Genomic DNA, 22,808 nt, shown 5'->3' on the forward strand with positions numbered 1-22,808 from the left:
AAAAATAAATAAAAGGGGCTTCACCAATGAAAGGAGAAATTTCCTTCCTCTAAATTTCCATTGAGTTTCCTACTTAAACTTTGGTGATTTGGTGTCCTATTAATTTAGCACTTGGCTGTGGAATTTTTTTTTTTATCAGCAGAAGTGCAGTTATGATCCCCAAATGTCATTATCCTTTGAAAACAAAGAAGCTAGAAGAACAGAACACTCTCCTTGTTGGTATTCGATGAATACATGAAGTCTCATTCATATCACCTTCGTAAGATGTCACTTAAACTCCATGGGATCAAATCTCTCTGCTTTTCCCTTTAAGATCTCTGGAATTTTCATTCTTTTGAGACCAACTATTCTCAACTGCAAAATTGGATCAATATTGCTCATTTCATAGGTTTATTTTAATGACTAATTGGGATAATGCTTGTGAAATCTTTTGCATGTTTGTTATCTAAGTGCTCAATAAACAAACATGCTATTATTTATTTCACTTGATCCTCATGGCAAACCTGTGAAGCAGGTAAGGAAGGCATTGTTATTATCATTTCACAGTTGAAGAAGCTGAGACAGGACCAGTTGGAGGATTTCTTGGACACAACAGAGTGTCCATAATTCTTTCCACTATTCAGTGCTGCTTCTTAGCCATGTAGCTGCCCATCTAGACATGAAAGAGTCATAATTTAGGGTATCTTCTTCTATTTTTAACATTTATTTATTTATTTGAGAGATAGAATATGGAGGGAAGGGGCTGAGGGAGAGAATCTTAAGCAGACTTTGAACTCGGTGCGGAGCCCCAGGCAGGGCTCCATCCCATGACTCTGAGATCATGACCTGAGCTGAAACCAAGAGTCGGTCACCTGTACCATTCAGGCACCCCTAGAGTATCTTCTTCATTTGAAGATATGCAGTAACCTGTTACATGCACAGCACGCTGCTACACACACCGAAGGAAACAGAGAAACTACTTTTTACACTTCCTGTTCAATAGACAACAGGTCTGTGCTACTTGGTTCCTGGTCCTTCTTGGCTCAGAGAGTCGGGCATGAATATAATGCTACCCATAGCATACGTTCCTTTACACGTTAAGGACTTGGCACTGAAGATGGCTTCCTTCTCTATTTGATAATCACTTCTCATTGCCCATTATTTCCCTCTTCCTTTTCTTTTTCATCTAATAGACTTTTATTGGAACACAGGCAGTTAAGCCTGACATCTCTTGTAGGTAGATGCATTATTTACTCAATGTGTTTAGTGTCTAAAGAAGAGAATTTTTTTAAGTGATGGGTTAAATTAAGGGGATTATAGATGGCTGTCTGGTAAAATTTTTCTTCTATAGTTTTTACAACACTTACAAGAAGCTAGTATTGTCTTTTGAGTGACACGAGGAGATAGAAGTTCCCTGCAACCTGAGTACAACATAAGGATATAGGGAATAAACAGGTAGATTGAATTAAATGTTTGCATGTTGGAGTTTGTGTGTGTTTGTGTGTGTGTATGTGTGTGTGTGCGTGTGTGTGTGTGTGAGAGAGAGAGAGAGAATTAGGTGACTTAGGGCAGAAGGGATTAAGAGTGGGAGAAAGAATAAAATCAAGATAAAATGGCTCACATAAAGAATCCAAATGCTCCAAAACCCTAAGCCCTGATTGCGGTCAGAATCCAAAAGAGCACACGCTTTTTGTGTCCCTAGCTGTGCTTTTTCTTGCCCTGCTTATCATTCCCCTACCATTCCATTAGATCTGGTTTAAATCTGTTGTGTAATGAGACAACTCTACTGAGCTATATTTTTTCCTCCAGTTTTGTTTCAGTATGAGTTCTATGTAACTGGAAAAATCTGTTTGGAGGCAAATAGCATGACCCATAGCATGAGAATATTTCTGAATGATAAAGAACCAGATTTGTTAGAGCAAATTCCAACAGCTATTTTTTTCTGAATTGGTTCCTTAGACCTCAGTCTTAAAACATTTATCTATTTGCCAAGAGACAGGGCGAGTTGTCTTCTTTTTCTCCCTTTTTTTTTTTTTTCAAATTGAAATTGTAGAGGAGTAAGACAGAAAATATCTAAAGTGCCCATTCACCATATAAAATGGGAACAAAAATAATCAAACCCTTTTGAGATATACCTCTGCAAATTATTGTGACAAGCACATGAGATTGTCTTTGTTCCTAATTCTAGATGTCTACTATGTTTTACAATCCAAAAAATCAGCCAGAACACAATGTGCTACTTTGTCATGATATCTCCATGGGATTCTAGGTAAGATTTTCCTTTCATGACAAATTGTGACCCTATGTCTGGATTTTAGAGTTGGAAGATGTCTTCTACACCACCTGGTTTAACCCCTATTTAATAGATAACATTAACAAAATCATGCAGAGACATGGTAACTTGCCTCATTTTGCACAGCAAGTTAGTAAAAAGTCCTGAATAAAGTTAAGTTTCCTGAACAAATTTAAGTTTCCAGCAGTCTTACATATTTGAAAAATCTAGGCATTTTTGAGGGTAAAAACAATAAACAATCCTAAGATTATTGTTAAATGAATGACAATGCAGATGCTCTAATTTGACTCATCTGACAACAGAAGCAATCCAACTACTCTTTTCAGACCTCAGTGATGAGTGGCTTTCTGATAATCCAGTTCTTTCAGCTGTACCTACCCAACATGCCTCTTTATGGTGAATGTCACCTCACAGCTGAAGCAAGTTTATGGGGCACTGCAGTTCCCCGGGCGTTCTTTGTTCAGTGGAGAACCAGAGAACTTCAGTCTCGGGGACTGTGAATCCACCAGCTTTCATCAGTCTGAAATGCATTTTAAATCAGTGTCAGACTGGCTGCAAAATTTATGTCGCCAACTTCATAGTAACTCCAGCTGTCCCACAGTCCTGTGAGTACCTATACTAATTACGTATGGTAAAACATAAGAAATGAGCAAAAGCAATGATCTTATGCTATGTTTGAAAAGAGAGATGAAAATGCAAAATCAGAAACAATAATCCTAATCAGTGCCACAGAGAAAAAAACCTTCTGAGTATATATTATGATGGATGTAAAGAAAATATATACATATAGAAGCTTTATGTTACTGTACACCCCAAAGTGAAGCTATTAAATGTTGGTGTCTCCCCTTGAGAATGCTGAAAACCTTTCATTTTCTTTTGTCTGGTATTTCTGAAGCCATCTTTTCTCACATCTGAGTTTGGTTAGTCACTATTTCAAACATTATTATACTGAAAACGTTATTATACTAGAAATTCAAATAAAATGATTTTGCCTTTAGGTCTCAGATTCCACACAGGATTCTTTAATTATTAGTGAAGAAGGTTTGATTTTTTCCATATTGAAACCAGTCTCCTTAGTACTTCTAGAACTAAAGTATTTTTGGTTTTAATTTCATGTCACTAATGTAGTCATCAGAACTGGTACATTTTGTTCTTCGTAATTTCTCTGATTGGCGATTACCTGCCCAGAAGTGATAAAGTACTTCATGAAGTAGTGCTTATCAACAATTTGTCTGATTTTACAATTTTACTAAGTATGGTTTTGCTATGTTGACAAATTTGGACACGACTTGAGGCCCGATAATGTCCATTGCCTAATCCGCGTTGCTGAGAAAGTTTGGTGTGTTGGAAGATGCTTTAATATTGTCCCAAGTGAAAGGGAAAAACAAATGCTGTTTATAACCAGAGGAGAAAGTACTAAATAAATAAATCAAGAGGAAAAAGAAAATGTAACTATCTGAGAAAGGGGGTGGAAGCCAAGTTTCATCTCTCTCAGTCAGTTGCTTGGGAGACAAAGGGAGGGAAGTGGGCAAGGGAGTTTTGTTCCAAACGCCAAGAAGCAACAGAGGGCAGTAGTTAAACATGTAGGTGTGGAGCCCTAATTCCTGGGTTTAAAGCTTATTTTTTAAACACTTCTGCTGTGGAAATAATGGCACACTGCTTAATCTAAGCCTCAGTTACTTACTTCTGAAATGGGGCTAACAATAGCACCTACCTCATAAATCCATTGGGAAGATTCCATGAGATACATCCTGTCTTGATCCTTAGTCCAGGGCATGACCCACTCTAAATGTTAGTTGTTACTGTTATTAAATCTCTGGAGTTTGGTGTGGTTTTGTACAGGGGAACTCTAAGGAAAACTGTAGAGCTAGAGCCAAAGAATATAAAATTAGTTTTGTTGATAAAAGAGATTTGATAAGACATATATGCTACCATAGCTACAATGTAAACTTGCTGGAAATAGCTTTGAAAGAGTGTGGGATTGCGACAGCCGATTTTAAGTTGGAAGAAAAGCAGAGTTATTATTTTTTTAGGTCCAAATAGAATTGCCTAATGGATTCCATACATTAGTAATGTAAGACTATATGCCTGACTGACTTTCCCTGGCTCCATCTGAAGGGAGAGGAGTGAGAGATCCAGTAGAAGGTGACTTGGCATACAGAGCAGCACAACCTTATGCTCATTGTCTCCAGAGATCCTGGTGGACGAAGAGTTGCAGAAGTTTCTGGAAAAGAGACAACAAGTTTTTGTCCATTCCTCTTAGGCCAGAAAAATCTTGAGGCCATGATTCATCACCAGAGTAGGCTTAATTTAAAAGCAACTTTGAATTCCTTAGCTGTGGTGGTTAAACTGTTTTGTGGAAACTAAGTGGTAATATTCAGGGACATTTACAACAGGGATAGATGGGCAGATTTCTTTATGGTTTACAGTTTCTGTATCTTTAAAATGATTATAATCAGAGTTTTTTCCCTGGCATGTTATGAGAATTAAAAGATATTGTTGAAGCTACCTAATGCAATATTTGGTACACAGTAATTGTGGTACAATTGTTAATTTCCTCTCCTTCATCTATTTGTTTAGAATTTCTTCAGGATTCCTCTAGATACTTTCTTGCTTCTACCCTGTGGTGACATCCAGCTGAGAGCATGATGCCTTCTCATTTGTCCTTAAATATTTAGCTGATAACCTATTGCTTTTCCTTGGACATTTTACATTTCCTTTGTCTACTTCCTTGGTCCTGTGACAGATGTCCTTTTTGCTTCTCTTTTGTGCTTGATATGTTTTGTTGGCTCCTCTAGATTCATTTGCCTTCTTCTCACCTCTGCTCTGCTTTAGTTATCGGCTGCATCAATGGCCCCCATTGATGGTTTTCTGGGTTCTGTATGAATTTGGCCATGGGAGGTAAGGGTGCTGTTGGAGATCCTTGAGGGCATGTGATGACTAGTTGACCCGTAAACTGGATCCCAGTGATCAGAAGCACCCTACCCCCTCCTCTGTCCTTGGAACATATATTCTGCTTTCTTTCCCTGTTCCCAGAAGCTGCCCCAAGGAGATAATGATGTGGTATTGAATACCAGGAGGGTGTATGTGACTGAATCCAGTTAAGGGCTCTACATAAACTTTCAAGATTCGGTAGGTGGGTGTGAAGATCTATTCTCTTATGGCAGCCTAAGCCAAACAGATTGTATAAGTTCCCTTGCTTATTAAACCTGCCATCTACCAATCAGGTGTGGTCTACCTTTTTGTTTGTTTGTTTGTTTACTTGTTTGTTTTGTTTTGTTTTGTTATGTCTCTTTTACCCTCTGGAAATAGGGACTAGTGTTAGAGTACATGAGGGGAGCTTCTGAGGAAGTTGTGACCAACAAAGGGAAAAATGATTATGAGGAGCTTATTTCCTCAGTTCCCTTCCTATGGAGTCACCAGACTGGTTGCATCAGGTTAGGTGGTTTTCTCCACATGGTTCTGTTTCCTCCTTTGGGCAAATACCTTCTCTCCACTTCCCATCAGACCTAGGGGATAGCTCCTTACTATTACTATAAGATCTTTATAAATATCTCCCTTTTAAATTCTTCTCTAATTACCCAGTTTGAACATGCTATCTCTTTCCAGTGAGGATGCTTGGAAGGATTTACAGCCTCTGCTCTTGGACTCCGCCACTCTTGATCTTTTTTTTCTCTATATTAATATAAGCACCTATCTTACATCTAGAAAATTTCAAATTTATAAGAAAATCAAAGCACATTTAAATAATACATGTCTCAATATAGATCACTCAGGTTTCTAGATTTCACTGGTCTCATTATTAGGTGCCTGTGCGGATAAGTGTCTAATCTGTAAGTACATTTTTCATGTCTTAATATATAAACTGGAACCTGGCTAATGAAATAATATTTTGGAGTTTGATATAAAATGCTTTTCTTTCAAGATCTCTTGTTTAGAAAGTAGTGGCTAACTGTAAATGGACTTTCTAAATATAATACTTTCAGTTACGGACCTCCAGGATAGAATTACAGCGAGGTTTCATGTTTGATGTGTATTTGTTTAACTATACATTTATATCACTAACCCAAACACTAGATTAAAGGATAGGTCATTTCAGTTAATTGTAAATGGAATTTGTTATTGTTTTACTTTTTTTTGTTACTTAAAACTTCCAAAGATCTGAAATCAACACCGGAATAGAAATGTATTCAAGAACATAAAACATACAAAGAAAGGAGGTTTATTAGAAATTAAATGTACTCTTTAATTAGGTCTGGTGTTCACATCTGAGGAAAATCAAATGGCCTTTAGCAAATATTTTACAAGCATGGTTTTTGTATAAGGAAAGGTAGGTGACATAATGATCAATTATGAGACTGACATGCTATTTTCTTTTATCTTTGGCTGCTCTGCTAAAATTCAAAGTACTGGGTTATACTACAGCACATCTTTTAGGAGCCCTATTAGATGTGTATTTTATTTGCTAATTAGTGTTGGTAGTTCCTCATTTTGTAGCCAATAGGGCACTAGGCATTGGATCAGAAAGATATCTGACATGCATTGACATATACCCTTATAAAGCAAAAACTAAATTTATTGTATTTTCTGTTTTTATAGAGTAAAATTTTTTTTCTTTGATTTATATGTTTTCTATGGAAAAGATAAATGTTAAAACAGAGTCTGACACTCTGGTGTACAAAGAACTGTATGTCCTTGCTTGTATGATCTCTAATAACCTCAATATAACAAACTTAGGTAGAATTTCACAAAGGTTGTCCAAAGGCTTATAAGTGCGTACCGCATATGTAATGTGATATTTGTGTTAATCAATTACGTATTAAATTAATGTAACATATATGTGATACGTTATGCACGCATATGTATCCTATTTATTGATTTATTCAGCAAATATGTATTGAGAATCTCTGATCTTCTGGGCTCTAGAGCTGCAGCAGTGAGTTCAACATGGTCTCTGCTCTCATGAGCATTATGTATAATTAAGCGTTTGCTGTAGATGTGAACAGTTTTCTCCACAAAGAATGCGACCACTTAGGACAATTTAAAGACAGCAGTGGAAAAACAGAAGAACTCGTGTTAGTTGAGGCCTTTTTAAACAATGGAGTGCCTCTTACGTTTAGAAAGAAACTAAGCTCAAATAAATTTAAATACCATGTCTCAGGGCTTCTTCCCCCGCCCCCCCATTCCTATTTTGAGTCAATATCATCCTCTCCTGTTACCAAAAGTTCTCCTTTCCTCGGATCCTTAATTTATAATTCAAAAAATAGATTTCAGCTGCGCTGTTAATGTTATTACCATCTATTCTATTATATGGCTTAACTCTGTTTAGATGTCACTAAATATCTTTGAAATATTTAGTTTCCACATATTTCTTTATTTTTCCTAGAAATAATGGCCTTTTTAGGTTGCCAGGAAAAATGGTTTCATTTTCTAAATACCATTACCTGGCTGTTAGATTTAAATTTTATGTACAGTTTACAGATTAAAACAAACAGGGGTGCCTGGGTGGTTCAGTTGGTTAAGTGTCTGCCTTTGGCTCAGGTCATGATCCCAGGGTCCTGGGATCAAGTCCTGCATTGGGTACCCCACTCAACAGGGATCCTACCCTCTCCCTTTGCTCCCCACTCATGCTTCCTCTCTCTCTCAAATAAATAAAATCTTTTAAAACAAAATGAAAGAAACAAACAGTGAATTAACTGAATAACCCATTGTCCACTGTTACACATGTAGGAGGTGCCCAATTAGGACCTGAGCAAGGTATGCACGGTGACAAGCTTGCAGAGGGCAATTCATGGGCCCTCCTGACCTCCCAAGACGTTGTCAAAGATTTTATTAATTTTACAACCATTATAAAAAGAAATGAAAAAACAATAATGGTAATGTAACAATTATTATAATGTGATAAGGAAAATAAAAAAAATAAATTTTTAATGGCACAATAAAAGGAAAACATGGTAGAAAAATGTAATAGGACTACATACGATATAACCATAACCATACATTTAAAAAGGCATTAAATTGCAACTCTTCCCAGCATGGTCACCCAAGTCGAATATCATGAAATGGCTAATGGTTCACTTGATACTTCCCAAAGTTTAGAGAGCAGCAGGGGTAGAAAAATTCATTTGTCATTCGAGCCTTTATGAACGACTAAGAGAATTACGTTCTCCTCCACATTCACTGTGCAGTGGCAGGAAGAGTGGGAGGCACATGGTAGAGGTCTGACATCCAGCCCAAGAACTGAAAGATGTGCAGCTGTTGGTGAAGGAAGGGAATGTTGTCATTTAGTGTTGGCGGAGAAACACTATCTTCTGGAAGGGAAGACAGGATCCTGGCAGGAAAGAATTTTAGATCACATAATATTGAAATCACTGATGCTGAAAATAGTACAGAAGTCCCCTTGAGTCTGTTAGGTAGTAATGAGCCCCACATTGGTTCTCCCCATTCCTCATGCCTACTTTGCAAAACCACAGTGCTCCAAGTAAAAAGTTGGTTATCAAATGTGGCTGTGCATACCATTCACAAGTAGGGGATAACAGATTTCCTCTAAAATAATTTTGCTTCACTAACCCAAGAGATTGATTTGAAAAACTTTACAGGAAAAAAAAAGAAGTTATAGGATATGATTTATAAACACTTTAACAGAATTTTCATAAAGCCTTTAAAGATTAAACAGTGGAAGAGGATCAGAGGTTGAAAGTACTATTAGGGGTTTAAAAAACATTTCTTGAAGGAGAAACAAAGAGTAAGATGTTATGGGCCACTGTGTATGTGATGCAAGGTAAATGGATACTCTGAAGACGGACTGTACTGTGAGTAGAGTGGTTCAGTTTATTTATGATCTGGGAGCAGGTGATGGGGAGAGAAGAAGAGAGGAAGGGATGAATTGCAAAATCTGCTAGTGATAAAAGACTGTTTAGATGGAGGATTGGTAAGAGCCCAGAACCTAATTTCAGATTTAAGAGACATTTTTTTATTTTATTTTTTAATTTTTTAAAAGATTTTATTTATTTATTCATGAGAGACACACAGAGAGAGGCAGAGACACAGGCAGAGGGAAAGCAGGCTCCATGCAGGGAGCCTGACGTGGGATTCGATACCGGGTCTCCAGGATCACGCCCTGGGCCAAAGGCCGGTGCTAAACCACTGAGCCACCCAGGGATCCCGTAAAAGACATTTTTTTTTTTTAATTCCTAAAATGTGTAAAGAATTCAAGAATTTAAGAATTCTTCAGAGTGCATACACATAAGAATAATTTTACGCTTACCTCATTTGGTAGTTATTATATTCAATCTCAAATAGGCCAGGGTTTCAGTCACTGGCCAAGACATTTCTGTAAAGTTTGGGAGGTGCAGAAATCCTTGGAAGGTATTTTACTGGGTGCTTTAAATGTAATATAGAAAGCATTAGCAAGGAGAAATTATAAAAATTATAACCCCATAACCCTTTCAATTTTAGAATGAGTTATCTGTATATTAAGTGCTGATGGTGTAAGTTAAAAGTACATAGAGCTTAAATATATGAGGAGGGCACAGAATGAGTACCCTTATTTTTCATTCTTTCTGGCCACTTTCAGGCATAATACAGATCAATTAACTTTCTAATCCATTAATAAGGACAGGTTCTCATCTGAATGTGCTCCAATGAGTCTAAAAATATCGCAGTTCAAGACTGCAGTGGTTTTGTATTTTTCCTATTTGTGTCCATTCACAATTTACTGCAGAAATCAAGTCATATCATATCCAGGTATAGCCCTTGTGTAACTGTACTCGAGGGGGTAAACTTTGTACATCTTCTTGGAAAAAAAAAAAAAGCATTGTTTTTGTGATTGTGTGCTTTCTGACATTGGAGAATTTATCCAGAAGATAGTAAAAAAAATAAAAATAAAAATAAAAAAGCTGCACAGGTTACAGGGTGTCTTTTTTTATGTGTATTTTTTTATAATAAATTTATTTTTTATTGGTGTTCAATTTGCCAACATACAGAATAACACCCAGTGCTCCAGGGTGTCTACTGAAGACGTAATGCAACAATGGAGTGTGAAATATGCTGGAATCTAGAAGGATCACTGGCTGAATGTGAGCCTTGCAATGTCCGCCACACGCAAGGACTAACTTCTGAAAATAAAGTACTTGTATCCATTAGAAAAACCATGGTAATGTACTAACATTGTGGAATTGTCGAATTAAACAGTGTTATTATGAACAAATGATGAAAGGATTCTCTAATGTGCAACTTCTTGGGCATTTCTGCCAGTTGTTATGGAAGAGAAACTTGAAGAAATCATGTGATACTCTTTGAAAATGTAAATAAATTTTTTAAAAAGGAAATAAATAAAAGAGAGAGAGAGAGAAGAAAGCTAGGAGGGAAGAAAAAGCTAGGGACTAGTACTTTTTAAGATTTAAGTTTAGGAGCTAAGCCTTGTCAGTTTTTATTGCTTAATAAGATTGAAGAAATAGGTGGCAAGTATAGATGGTAAAGAGACCATATTCTGGATACAACCCTAACAGCCTTCAGATTGTATATCTTTTTCATGATACCCTTTTTCCCCCTTACCTGACACTCTCTCAGAGGATTTAGTCCAGTGTTTCAAGTTTAACTTGCATCTATGTCCTGACGACGTCTAAATAAATATCTCCCGCCTCAGTATCTCTCAGAAGCTCCAGTTCGGAATTTGACTGGACATGTGCACCCAGACCTTTTAAAGGCATCCTACACCTAACCTGTTTGTCGCTTTCCCATTCCCTGTATTTCAAAGCTTCCCTGTGTTCATTATTGTAATTAATGCACCTGCCATACACCCAGTCGCCCAAGCTAAAAGTATTGAAGTCAAGCTTAACCCCTCTCCTTTCATCGTTCGCTAAATCCAATTTATCAGCAAATCTCTTAAATTCTGTTTTCATAAAAGTTTACCAAGCCTACTCTTTCCATTTTTTTTTTTCTGGTGACATTGTTCTAGAGACCTTTATCATTTATTTTCTAGACAATTGCCATAGTTTCCAGTTAACTATATTGAGTCTCTGTCTTTCTTAGGTCTGTGTTCCACATTACTCCCAGGAATATTTCTTAAACAGACACATACATGTCTCTACCCATTCTTTGCAAAAACCTTTCATGGTTCTTAAATTACTAAAGAAGTAGTCCAAAATCCTTAGCTTGTACTATACACTCCAGGAACATTGGAGTCAGTGGTTATTTCATGAGAAAGGAATGATTTTATGCCTCACTTTCTTGCTCTAGAATTTTTCTCTGCTTAAAATTACCCTCTGTCTAATCTCTTCATATGAACTTGTAAAACTTATGGTTATCTTTTAACTCCTAAACCAAATACCACCTCTTCTGTCAGACTTTTCCCGACTCTTAGAGTTCTTTATTCTTCTGTACTCACTTAATTTGCTTAATACCTTTGTTAAAACATGAACCAAATTATATTAGAGGTTGTTTTTGTTTGTTTAGATTCTGTGTATAGTCTTCTCTGTTCCATTATTTCCCCTTGATTTGTTCTTTTAACCCTGTTCTCGTCCTTTTGTGACATTCTGAGATCTTTGAAGTCAAGGACCTTTGTATAACTAGTGCCAAGCACAGAACTAAACATGCAGCAGGGCCTCAGTAAAGGTAAAATGAGTGAACCAAATAATCTTAGAATGAGAGAGAGACATGAAAATAGGTACCTTAAGAGATTTGAGCAGGCACTGCAGACTATGGAGAAATAAAAATTAATGAATAGAATGAGTAAAATAATTTCTGACTAATACTGAAGTTCAACCGAGACCAGAAACCTTTATTGTGGGTGTAATCAGTGCTGGAGTCTGTGTGGCAGAACAAAAAGGGAAGAAAAGAGAATTTAAGCTTTCAGTAACAATGATATGGTCAAAATGATTGTCCAAGGGGTGCCAGAGAGGAGTCCAATAAATGAATCAAGATTGACCATTTGACCAAAGTGAGCCGAGAACATGAGCATCCTGCATTTGTGTCAGTTTCTGGAGAAGAGGTGCCATCTTGGGAAAATGAGTCCTCTTGTGACAGTAAGGGGTTGAGGTAACATTCTAGGAAAAGAGTCTTGTGATTTACAAATTTGTTAGCAAACAAATGAGGGTGCTTATAAAATTGGTGACAGAGAAGCCAGAGAAAAAGATAATTTGGATTTGGGCTTTTGATGATTGGACTGAGTAAATGAATAGGTAGGAGCAGCAGTAAAAGTGTAGTTCACAGGAGAGGGAGGGGCTCAGTGATTCAACTGGAAGTAAATGTTACTGATCTCTTCCTTTATTTTCTTCCTACTGGACTCTTCCCATTATCATAAAATTTGTTTTTCATAAAAAATCTAATTTGTTTTTATTCACATAACTCTCCATCTACCACCTCATTCCTTTCCTTACTTTTATAATAAAAGTCCTGGAAAAAATTATATTCACTCTGTTTAAGTCCTTTTCCCTTGTCTCTTGATCCCAAGATTTTGTTCCTATGACTTCATTGCAACTCATCTTTTCAAGTTCATTGAAGACCTTTCAGTTACTAAATCTAACTCATCAATCTTTTTTTGAAAGCGTTTATTTATTTGAGAGAGCAAGAGAGAGAGAGAGAGCATGAGTAAAGGGGCAAAGGGAAAGGGAGAGAGAGAAAATCTCAAGCAGACTTGGTGCTTGAATCCCAGGGAACAGAGATCAGCACCCCAGCCAGAACCAGGAGTTGGACGCTCAACTTACCACACCACACAGGCACCCCTAACTCATATTTCTTGGTCCTCTTTTTAACCAACCTACTTAACGAAGTTGATCACTTGATAAGATGATCACTTACTCTTTTCTTGAAACGATTTCTTCCACTTGACTTCTAGGACACCACATTTCCTTGGTTTTCCTTCAACTTCACTGACTTCCCAGTCTTTTATGTTTCTTGCTCATTGTAAACCTTTGAGCATTCCAGGGATCAATCCTTGGATGTGTTCTCTCTGTATTTCATTAGATTATGCTCACTTCCTAGATTATCTTATCTATTCTTGTGGTTCTAATTGCCGTCTATCACTGATAACTCCCAAGTGTATATTTTCAGTCTGACTCTCCCTTTTAACTCAAGACTCAATTGTGTACTTTACATCTTAAATTAGAGAAACAATTGGCATCTCACACTTAATATACTGAAAACCACATTCCTGATGTTCTTCCTCAACCTACGCTTCTTGTAATAGTTCTAATCTAATTTAATTGTAATTCCACTTTCCAGTTGCTTAGGCTAAAATTACATAATCCTCGGTTCATCTCTTTTCCTCACACCTCACATCTAATCTGGCAGCAAACTATATTCACTCTCATTTAAAAATGTATCTCAAATCTTACCACTTGTGACCATTTTGCCACTCCCTGTCTGATCACAGCCACCAACATCTTTCACCTGATTATGTTGCAGTCGCCTCATAAATCGTTTCTTGCCTCAATTCAAACTATTTTCAGTATCACGGCCAGAATGAACCTGTATAAATGACAATCAGGAAGCCTAATACCCCTGTGCCCCAAACCCCCCACCAGCACTTTATCTCCCTGTCTTATTTCACTCTGATTTGTTGACTGTCCCTCTTATGCTCTCCCTAGATATGCTGACCTCCTTAGAGTTTCTCAAACATACTAGGCAAACTCCTGCTTCATACTTTTGTACTTGGAGTTTTCTCTGCCTAGAATGTTCTTCTGAAAGATTTCAAAACAATTTGCTATCTGACTTCCATCAATTCTCTGCCCAAATCTTATTTTCCCAGTGAGGCATTCCCTGGCCACCTAATCTACCATTCTAAACCTTCATGCCTTTCCATCTTCCCTGCTTTCTTGTTTCACTTAGCACTTATCTATTCGACAAGCGCTTAGACAGGACTTTCTATGAGCAAGGTACTTGTTCTAGGGTCTGCAGAAAATATTAACTTATTTATTTATTCAATCTTTCTTTAAGAGATTTTATTTATTTGAGAGAGAGAGAGACAGAGATAGTGACAACGATAATAAGAGCATGAGCAAGGGGGAGAGGGAGAAGCAGGCTCCCTGTTGAGCAGGGAGCACGACATGGGGCTTGATCCCAGGATCCTGGGATCATGACCCGAGCTGAAGGCAGACACTTAATGACTGTGCCATCCAGGCACCCCAACATTAGCTTATTTAATGATCATAACAACACTTTGAGCTTGGCAATATCAGTAGTCTCATTTTATGGGTGAGAAAACTAGCACCCAGATTGGTTAGGTGACTTCTCCATTGTAACGATGAATTTAAACTCTGGTCAACTGGCTCTGTAATCTGTGCTCTTTACGATCATATTAGGCAGCCTCTTGTCATGCATTCATTCTGTATATATTATTTATTGTTCTTTTAGATTATCTGTCTCACTGAGTGTTGGCCAGTACGATGTAGGCTCAAAGTGATGGGTATAGCTTCCAAGCTGGATTCAAAACAAAAACAAAACAAAAAACATTAAGAAATACAAAATTCCTGCTAATACTTTATGTCCTCTCTTTTTCTCGCAGAGGATCTAGTGAAGAATTCTGAGGTCCTTATGGATAGAATGGGACAGTCTGGAAGAGCTGTCCAGAGAGGTGACTGACCAGGAACATCGGGGTGGGATTATTTCATGAGCAATCCAAAAATTTAGGGATTAGCCTTCTATGAATAACACAGGGATTGCTTCTATAGAAGATAGTGATTAAAATCATTGAAAGACTCAGAAGGAAGACTAAAGAATAAAGAACTAAGGACAGAGTCCTGAGAAACACAAATGAGGAACGTAAGAGATTGAAAAGCCAACCAAAGAGGAAAAAGTAAGAAAATAACTTAAGATTGTTTATCGTCACTGAAATCAAAGCAAAAAGGAATCTCCAAAGAGGAATAGGTCAAGAGCAGTCAGAAAATGCCATTTAAAATTGCTAAAAAGAAGTTATTGCTAAATTAATGGAACATAATTGCTAGAAGTCTGCTTAAAACAATAGTTTTAAATCGGATTATTTATTTTTTGGTGTTAAGTTTTATAGTTCTTTATATATTTTGGATATTAACTCCTTATCAGATATATCATTTGCAGATATCTTTTCCCGTCTCATAGGTTGCCTTTTTGTTTTGTTGATGTTGGTGTAAAAACCTCTTAGTTTGATTTAGTACCAATTGTTTATTTTTGCTTTTGTTTCCCTTGCTTAGGAAGACAGATCCAAAAATTACTGCTAAGGACAATATTCAAGAACTTACTGCCTATGTTTTCTTTTAAGAGTTGTATGACTTCAGATTTTTCAGTTAGATCCTTAATCCATTTTGAGTTTATTTTTGTGTATGATGAAGGGAAGTGGTCCAGGGTCATTCTTTTGCATATAGCTGTCCGGTTTTTTCCAGCACTATTTATTGAAGAGACTGCCTTTTCCCCATTGTATATCCTTGCCATTGTTGTTGTAGATTAATTGACCATATATGTGTACATTTATTTCTGGCTAGAGGACTTGAATAGACATATTTCCAAAGAAGATATATAGATAACCAACAGAACATGAGATGCTCAAAAATCACTAATTTTAGGGAAATGCAAGATGAGTTCTCATCTCACACCAGTCAGGATGCCTAGTATTGAACAGAAATAAGAAATGAACAAAGGGTAGTAGAAGAGGAGGCGGGTGGGGGGATGGGGTAACTGGGTGACAGGCACTGAGGAGGGCACTTGATGGGATGAGCACTGTGTGCTATACTGTATGTTGGCAAATTGAACATTGAAATGTGGTATATACAATGGACTATTACTCAGCGTGAAAATGAAATCTTGACATTTGTGACTACACAGGTGGACCTAGAGAATATTATACTTAGTGAAATAAGCCAGACAAAGACAAATACCATATTATTTCATGGATATGTGGAATCTAAAAAATAAACGAAAAAAATAGACTCCTAAATGCAGAGAACAAACTGGTAGTTCTGGAGTTTGGGGGGGGGGTGTCGTAGATGATATAGGTGAATGGAATTAAAAGGTACAAACATACAGTTATTAAAAACAAAACAAAAAGAATAACCTGAACATTTTTGAAGATGGAAGTACAACAGCCAATATGAAAAAGTTAACTGAAGAAACAAGGGAGACACGTGTGGTTTTAAATTATGATAAAAAGTGGGAAGGAATAATGTTCATAGTATAGGTAAAGGTATAAATTAAAAGAGACAGACACTTTCTTTGAAGGGAAAAGTAAGAACAGAGAACCATCTTGGTGCAAAATTTGTTTTATGTTCCATTGTTTTCAAGATGATAAAGAAGCAGTGTTCTGACCGAATTTGGAAATGGAGAATAACACTTAACGTTGGTTATTGTGGACTGGAGCTATGCTGTGAAAGGGTCATGAGAGAATTCCAAAATCTTCTTGATGTGAACTCTGACAGGTTCTAATTACAAACAAAAATGTAGAATTGAGGAAGAAGAAAAATTTACACATGCCATAATATATTGTGGAGCCATTTAAAATACATCCATCTCTTCCAATTCTAATTAGGCAACTAATTTCACTTGGTTAGCTATATTGGCGTGAAGAATTGTGGACAAATAACAGAAAAGACATTCTCTCTTTTATCGAGTAAAATGTACAACAAACAACAATGATAAGAAAAACAATTTTTAACCTAATGTGTTATTCAGGCATAATAAGTCGGTGAACAGTAATTGACCATGTTTATCACTTATTGTTGTTGTTTTTTTCTTTTTGAAAAGCCTCTTTATTAAGCTGTTAGAAAGATTAGGAAAATCATATATTTTGTAACATAAAGGCAGCATCAGACAGACACATTTGGCCTCTGAATCTTAGTTTACCAATGTAGATTCACTAATCACCAAGGTCCACTCTCAAGGTATAAAAAAACTTTTATAATTTTAGAGGTAGAGCACTTTTCATTTATTTTAAACTTATAGAAAAGGTTACTCAGTCAGACAAAAACAGGTAAGCGGGTGCCCATTCTCTGATGTTAGAGGAAAGAAGTATAATACAGCATATTTTCTAGACTAAGATAAGCATGAGCATTGGTAAAGTCTCCTTCTCTTCTATTCCCCCCAAACAAGGACTAAAGGCTATTTCCTTCATATCTTAAAATGTCCAGCAACAACCTAAATGCTAATCCTGATTTTGAAAATGTTATTATTTTGTTTCTCTGGTTAATACTGAATGACATTTAGGAAAATGCTGTCGAGAGGAAACATACAAGTTCTTTGTTTATAGACAAGGATCAATATGATAAATGATGTTGCATTTGTTTTCTAAGTAACCCCTGCAGTGTCTTGAGTGATTATACAATTTGTGTGCAAACTTGGGAACTAATAGTATTGGTATTCATAGCACAGCACAGTGTCTACTTAAAGCCTAATAGAATTTCCAGTAATATTCTGCATGGCATAAGGACTGTCTCAGAAACTGACTCGTCTTTTACTGTAAACTAGCTATGTCAACTCTCAGACTCTTGTTTATGTTGATATAGAGGTCATATCATCTTTTTACAAACTAGAATTTTAATTGTAATCAGTTAACATAACTGTTGCAATGCACTTAAGAAAAATACTATTTAGCCTAAATAAAGGAGCATCTCGTTAAGAAATTTTGTAACAATAAGCAGCAATAACCCTGTGAGTTATTAAGTGAAAATCTTACATGATTTGGCCTAGCAGTAAAAAATATGTTAAGTCAGAAAAAAACTGGAAAGGGGATGACTGTAGCCTTGATCACCTTGTTCTATTCTTTTTGTGGTTTTTGAGGAAATGAAATAAACCCTGGTAGGGAGCAGATCAAAAGGTTAGCAAGAGGAGATAACATCATTCTCTTTCCTGATTAGTCTATGAGGGCAATTAAGCAAGAGCTATAAAGTAGAATTTTTCTTTTTTTCTTTTTTTGGGAGGGAAAATATGGCATGTTATATAATCACAATCCTTTTGAATGCTATTTTACATGTTGAGATGCCTAAGGTCCCTTACTAATTGGGATACCTTTGCATGGGACTCATGTTGGGATGACATATCTTGCTGTGGGGTATAAGATAGGCAATGAGGTACTTTTTACACTTTTATAATTTCTCTGTGTGTTCTAAATTTTGCAGAGGTCAATTAACTCCTCCATTTATTATTAAGCATTGGCCAGATCTGCATTTATTTGCTAATTGTGCTTTATATCTGATGTTATAGATAATATGCAAGAGGTGGCTGCCTGTCAGATGCATGAGGCTGTCTTTTGGCCTGGTGCTGAGGGCGAGGGACCCACCTGGAAAGGACACAAGAATTTTTTTTAAAGATGCATTTATTTGTTTGAGAGAGAGAGAGAGAGAGAGAGAGACAGAGCGCACAAGTGGGAGGAGGGGGAGAGGGAGAGGGAGAGAACCTCAAGGCAGCTCCTCACTGAGCGCATAGCCTGATGTGGAGCTCTAACCCTGGACCCTGAAATCATGACCTGAGCTGAAATCAAGAGTCAGATTCTTAACCAACTGAGACATCCAGGCACCCTGGGAAATTTTTATTCATCTGAAAATTACTAAATTGAGGCAGAGGAGAAAACCACCTCTGTTTCAAAATGTGTTCAGGCCTGCTTTGAGTGGTTCCATCTCCATCTCATAAGGTGGAAAACCATTGGTGTGGATTCAGGAGACCTAGATTTGGCTCCATTATGTAAAAGCTAGATAAATCACTTAATCTGGCTGTGTCTTGGTTTTCCCCCTTGTTTAGTAAGAATTTCTTCCTTCGTATTGTTATGAAAATTAGAGGAGGAAATTTGTAGAAATTTATTTATCACCAAACTCACCCAGAAGATGCTCAATCTGAATGCCGAGGAAGTTCAGACTGAACTCCCATTTTCTGGAGAATATATAATCTAGTTCTGTTAAGACAAAGACAGAGTTAGTGTGCCAGCAGGGAACCCTTTATACAGCTGGAGAAACTGTGGTCTCTGGGAAATGGATGGGAAAGGCTGAGGCCAGAGTGGAAGCCATAAGCAGACTTTGGTCTCACGAGGCAGGGTCTGTTCACTAAGTAGGAGTTCAAATGGGCAGAAGGGCATTGTTAATAGGAAACAAGGGGATTGGGACTAGGAGCCTGGCTATAGATCATAACTGGCGCCGATTCAGCAGATCTATAAAGATGCAGAGGTATCACTTGTGATGAGGATAGGGGCTTTCTAACCTTTGTTCCGGTCATGAACAGCTCTCCCAGTGTAGGAAGATTAAAGGGTTTAGGCTGTCTAGAGAGAGATGGGATCCTGCCAGCACCGATAACAATACAGGGCTGTGTACTCTGAGTGGTTTTCCCAAGTTGGCACAGACTTGGCTGGGCTCTCCAGATTCTCATGGGATCTTATGTGACAGACATTTCTGAAACAGGGGGATTGATTCTGAATTAGAAGCAAATGACCTCTAAAGTTGTCTCACTGGCACATCCTCTTATCCCTGGTGTTAAGTGGTGATTGGCTGCATCTCAGGAACAGTTTGGCATAAAGCTCGAACAATAAGCATTAACTTAATCAACCAACATCAAGGAGTAGTAACTAATACAATTTGGGAAGTGGAACAGACATATAAGAAAAATGACTATCCATTTGGTTTCATCTCTTCTTTGGAGTCTGCAGATTATGTCAGGATCGGATACAGGCATTCCAAGAGCTAGAAGATGCTTTCTCGATTGTTCAGTGTATATTATTTAATGATGCATAATATGTGATCTCAACTGTATTTCCATTTGCCTTCGATGGCTCTGTGTACTGCATACAAACATATCAGTATAGCTACCATTGTCCTCGTTGGTTCCAACATTATTTAAATATTTTCTCAATGCAATTAATATTGTTTGTTAATGAAAAACTGGATTGGTTATAATGATAAAGGTGAGGTTTACTGACACATTTGCTCTCCTCTTTTCCTTTCTTCCTTCAGAAGTTGTGTAAGCATTCCTATCAGCATGGAACAGGTAAGGATCCCACTGGGCACAGGGTAATCCTGGTGGCTAAATGGTACATATCGAAAAATCTCTTGACTTATCATTTAGCAACAGCTGCCCAACTACCTTTCTCCCTCCTGTGAGAGTCACGGGCTGAATCATCAGAAGTTGATTAATAATCAAAAAAGTAGAATCTGGTAGGGTATAGGAAATAGGTACTGTCATGAATAGTGCAGCTGAGAATGAAATTGGCACAAGTTTTTTTTTTTTTTTCAAGAGAGGAGTTGGTCTATATTTAAGTCTTTAAATATGGTTACTCTTTGACCTAACAGTATTACATTTGCAAAATTATTCTAAAGAAACAGTCTGATAAATGTACACATATATAAGTGCAAGGATGTTCACTGCAGCATTGTTTATAATAATAGAAAATTGGGAACTAAATGATCAATAAAAGGAGCCTGGTTATGGTGCTTTTATTATCACAGAATAATATGTACACATTTAAAAATGTTTTAAAAATGGCATAATGATATAAGAAAGTACTCATGAGCTAATGTCAAGTGAATAAAGCAAAATAGAAAACTGTATGTTTAGGTAACATTCTATATTTGTAATAAATATTTATGTACATATACTTAGAAAAAAACTACAGTAACGTATCAAAAAGCACAAGAGTTGCGTTAGTGCTATCGTGAATTTTTTTTCCTTGTGCTTTTCTGGCATAAAGAAGTTTCAATTTTGTAATCACTTAAAGATAATTGTGATATTGAAAGCATCCCTTTTTTTCTAGAATTGTAAATGCTGTCAGGAGAGATTTTTCTCTTTTGTTCATTGCTGTGTGCTCAATACCTAGAAGAATATCTAACTATATAGTTAGGTGTTCAATAAATATCCGTTTAATGAAAGAATATGCTGTTCTATTAGTCTCAGACATTACCATACCAGAGATCTAGCACCTTCTTAGGACAGTTGTGTTGAAATGAATTGTTGCTCAAAATGACCCAGCTCCCCAAAGAGTCTTAATAGCTAGAACAGTCCCAGAGATTGAAGGTAGTATTTTAATGCTCTAAGATACCCCCATGTAATGCTCTAATGCCCTAGTTTAGTTTATATTATTTGCACAGTGTAAAGTGGAGACCAGGAGTCAAAACAAAGAAATAACTAATTTTACCACGTAAAAATGCAACTCCTCATTCATTTATATTTTTTATTCAACAAAAATTGTCACATGCTTGTTTGTATTGTATGTACTGAGAAAAGTTTTGGGGATGGAACAGCAAATATGTAAATACTTGCCGTTTATGTTTGTTGTAATATTGGTTGCCCACATCTCCTGAGTACCCTTTTTATGTTTAGGGAATGTCTCCCCTTATGAGATCTCAATCCCCAAGGTAGATGCCAGAAACCTAAATTTCAAAATTTCTTTTACAAGTAGAGCTCAATAATTTGATGTAGATTTCTCCTATCAAATGTTCCCAAGCAAGATTTTCATTAAGAGACATATTGCAGGAAGAAGGAAGCACAGTGCAGTGCCTGTTTTTTTGGTGAGGGGTAACTGAGAGCCGGTGTATTATGGGTTCCAATGGTTGGACCGGGGTTGGACTATGTCCTGTGAGCAATTGTGTCATTGCAATTTGGCTGTTGTCCTGGTTGGATAGCCCCAATGATTCTTTGACCTTCCCAAAGATCCTGAGAATTGCCTACTCTTCCATACTGTTCCACAGTATATTTCTCCTTTTAAGAGGAATAGAACACCCAATAAGATACTTCTTATGACCTTGTCTTCTTCCTCACCACAGCTCCCTACTCCCACAGTCACATCAAACACTGTTACCACCAAAACCTCAGTTTGAGGTGTCCCACTCCTTACTCACCATGGCTTTCTCCAGGATGCTCCTTTAAGTTGTCTGCTTCAATAATCCTTTGAACCCTTGGTCCTACCCTTTTCATTGTTTATTTCTACCATTGCTTCTCACTTCCTTTGTTGGTTTATTCTGTGGTTCATTATTACAAGAATTATTTGCATTTGTTTTTACATGCATTCATGCTAATGGATCTCACTTTATACTCAAAACCCAGAATATCGAAAGTTCCCTTGGTGCTGCCCAGTTAGCCTAATATGTCTCTGTTCAGTCAACCACCTCTTGCACATCTGAGACAATTTCTTGTCACATCTCTCTCCTCTCTTCTCTCTATCTATTGTATGTCTGTATAATTCTACCACAAAATCTATTTCCCCACCTTCCTGCACCCAAGTACTCCACATCCCGGTCCACTACTGTAGTTGAACTATCTGTTCCTGGTCCACAAAGGCCACCTCATTTTTTTGCATCCTGATCCCACCTTCTTTCACCTACTATGGACATGGCAATTAGTTCCTCTCAACCCTACATCATCAACATCTTCCTCTTACTTGGATCTTCCCCATTGGTGTAATGTGTGCTGTAGTATATCATAGGGATAATTATCCACTTAACTTACTACCTTCTCCAGTGAATTAACCATTTCTCTTCTCTCTGCTATAACAGACTCCCTCAAGAGTTGCAAGTGTTCATAGTTTACACTTCCTGCCGCTGCAGTCATCCCAGGACAAGCTGCCACCACCAGTTTCTATCTGGAAAACACAGTA

General features: G+C 37.1%; 1 long non-coding RNA gene across 16 annotated transcripts in view; it reads left to right on the forward strand.

Moving 5' to 3' along the window:
- The window catches only part of LOC140637834 (uncharacterized), a 325,342-nt gene that overhangs the window by 233,154 nt on the left and 69,380 nt on the right, over window positions 1-22,808 (forward strand). For 2 of the 16 annotated variants that reach the window (XR_012034901.1, XR_012034903.1), the window contains exons 8-9: window positions 2,168-2,248; window positions 10,258-10,412. This is a non-coding gene — a long non-coding RNA (uncharacterized lncRNA). Of the gene's footprint in view, window positions 1-2,167; window positions 2,249-2,631; window positions 2,878-10,257; window positions 10,413-22,808 lie in introns of those variants that run through there. The other 14 variants (XR_012034902.1, XR_012034900.1, XR_012034896.1 and 11 more) reach the window with 10 other exon arrangements.

The sequence above is a fragment of the Canis lupus genome, chromosome 8 (assembly GCF_048164855.1).
Source record: "Canis lupus baileyi chromosome 8, mCanLup2.hap1, whole genome shotgun sequence".
In the NCBI taxonomy this organism is placed as follows: Eukaryota; Metazoa; Chordata; class Mammalia; order Carnivora; family Canidae; genus Canis; species Canis lupus.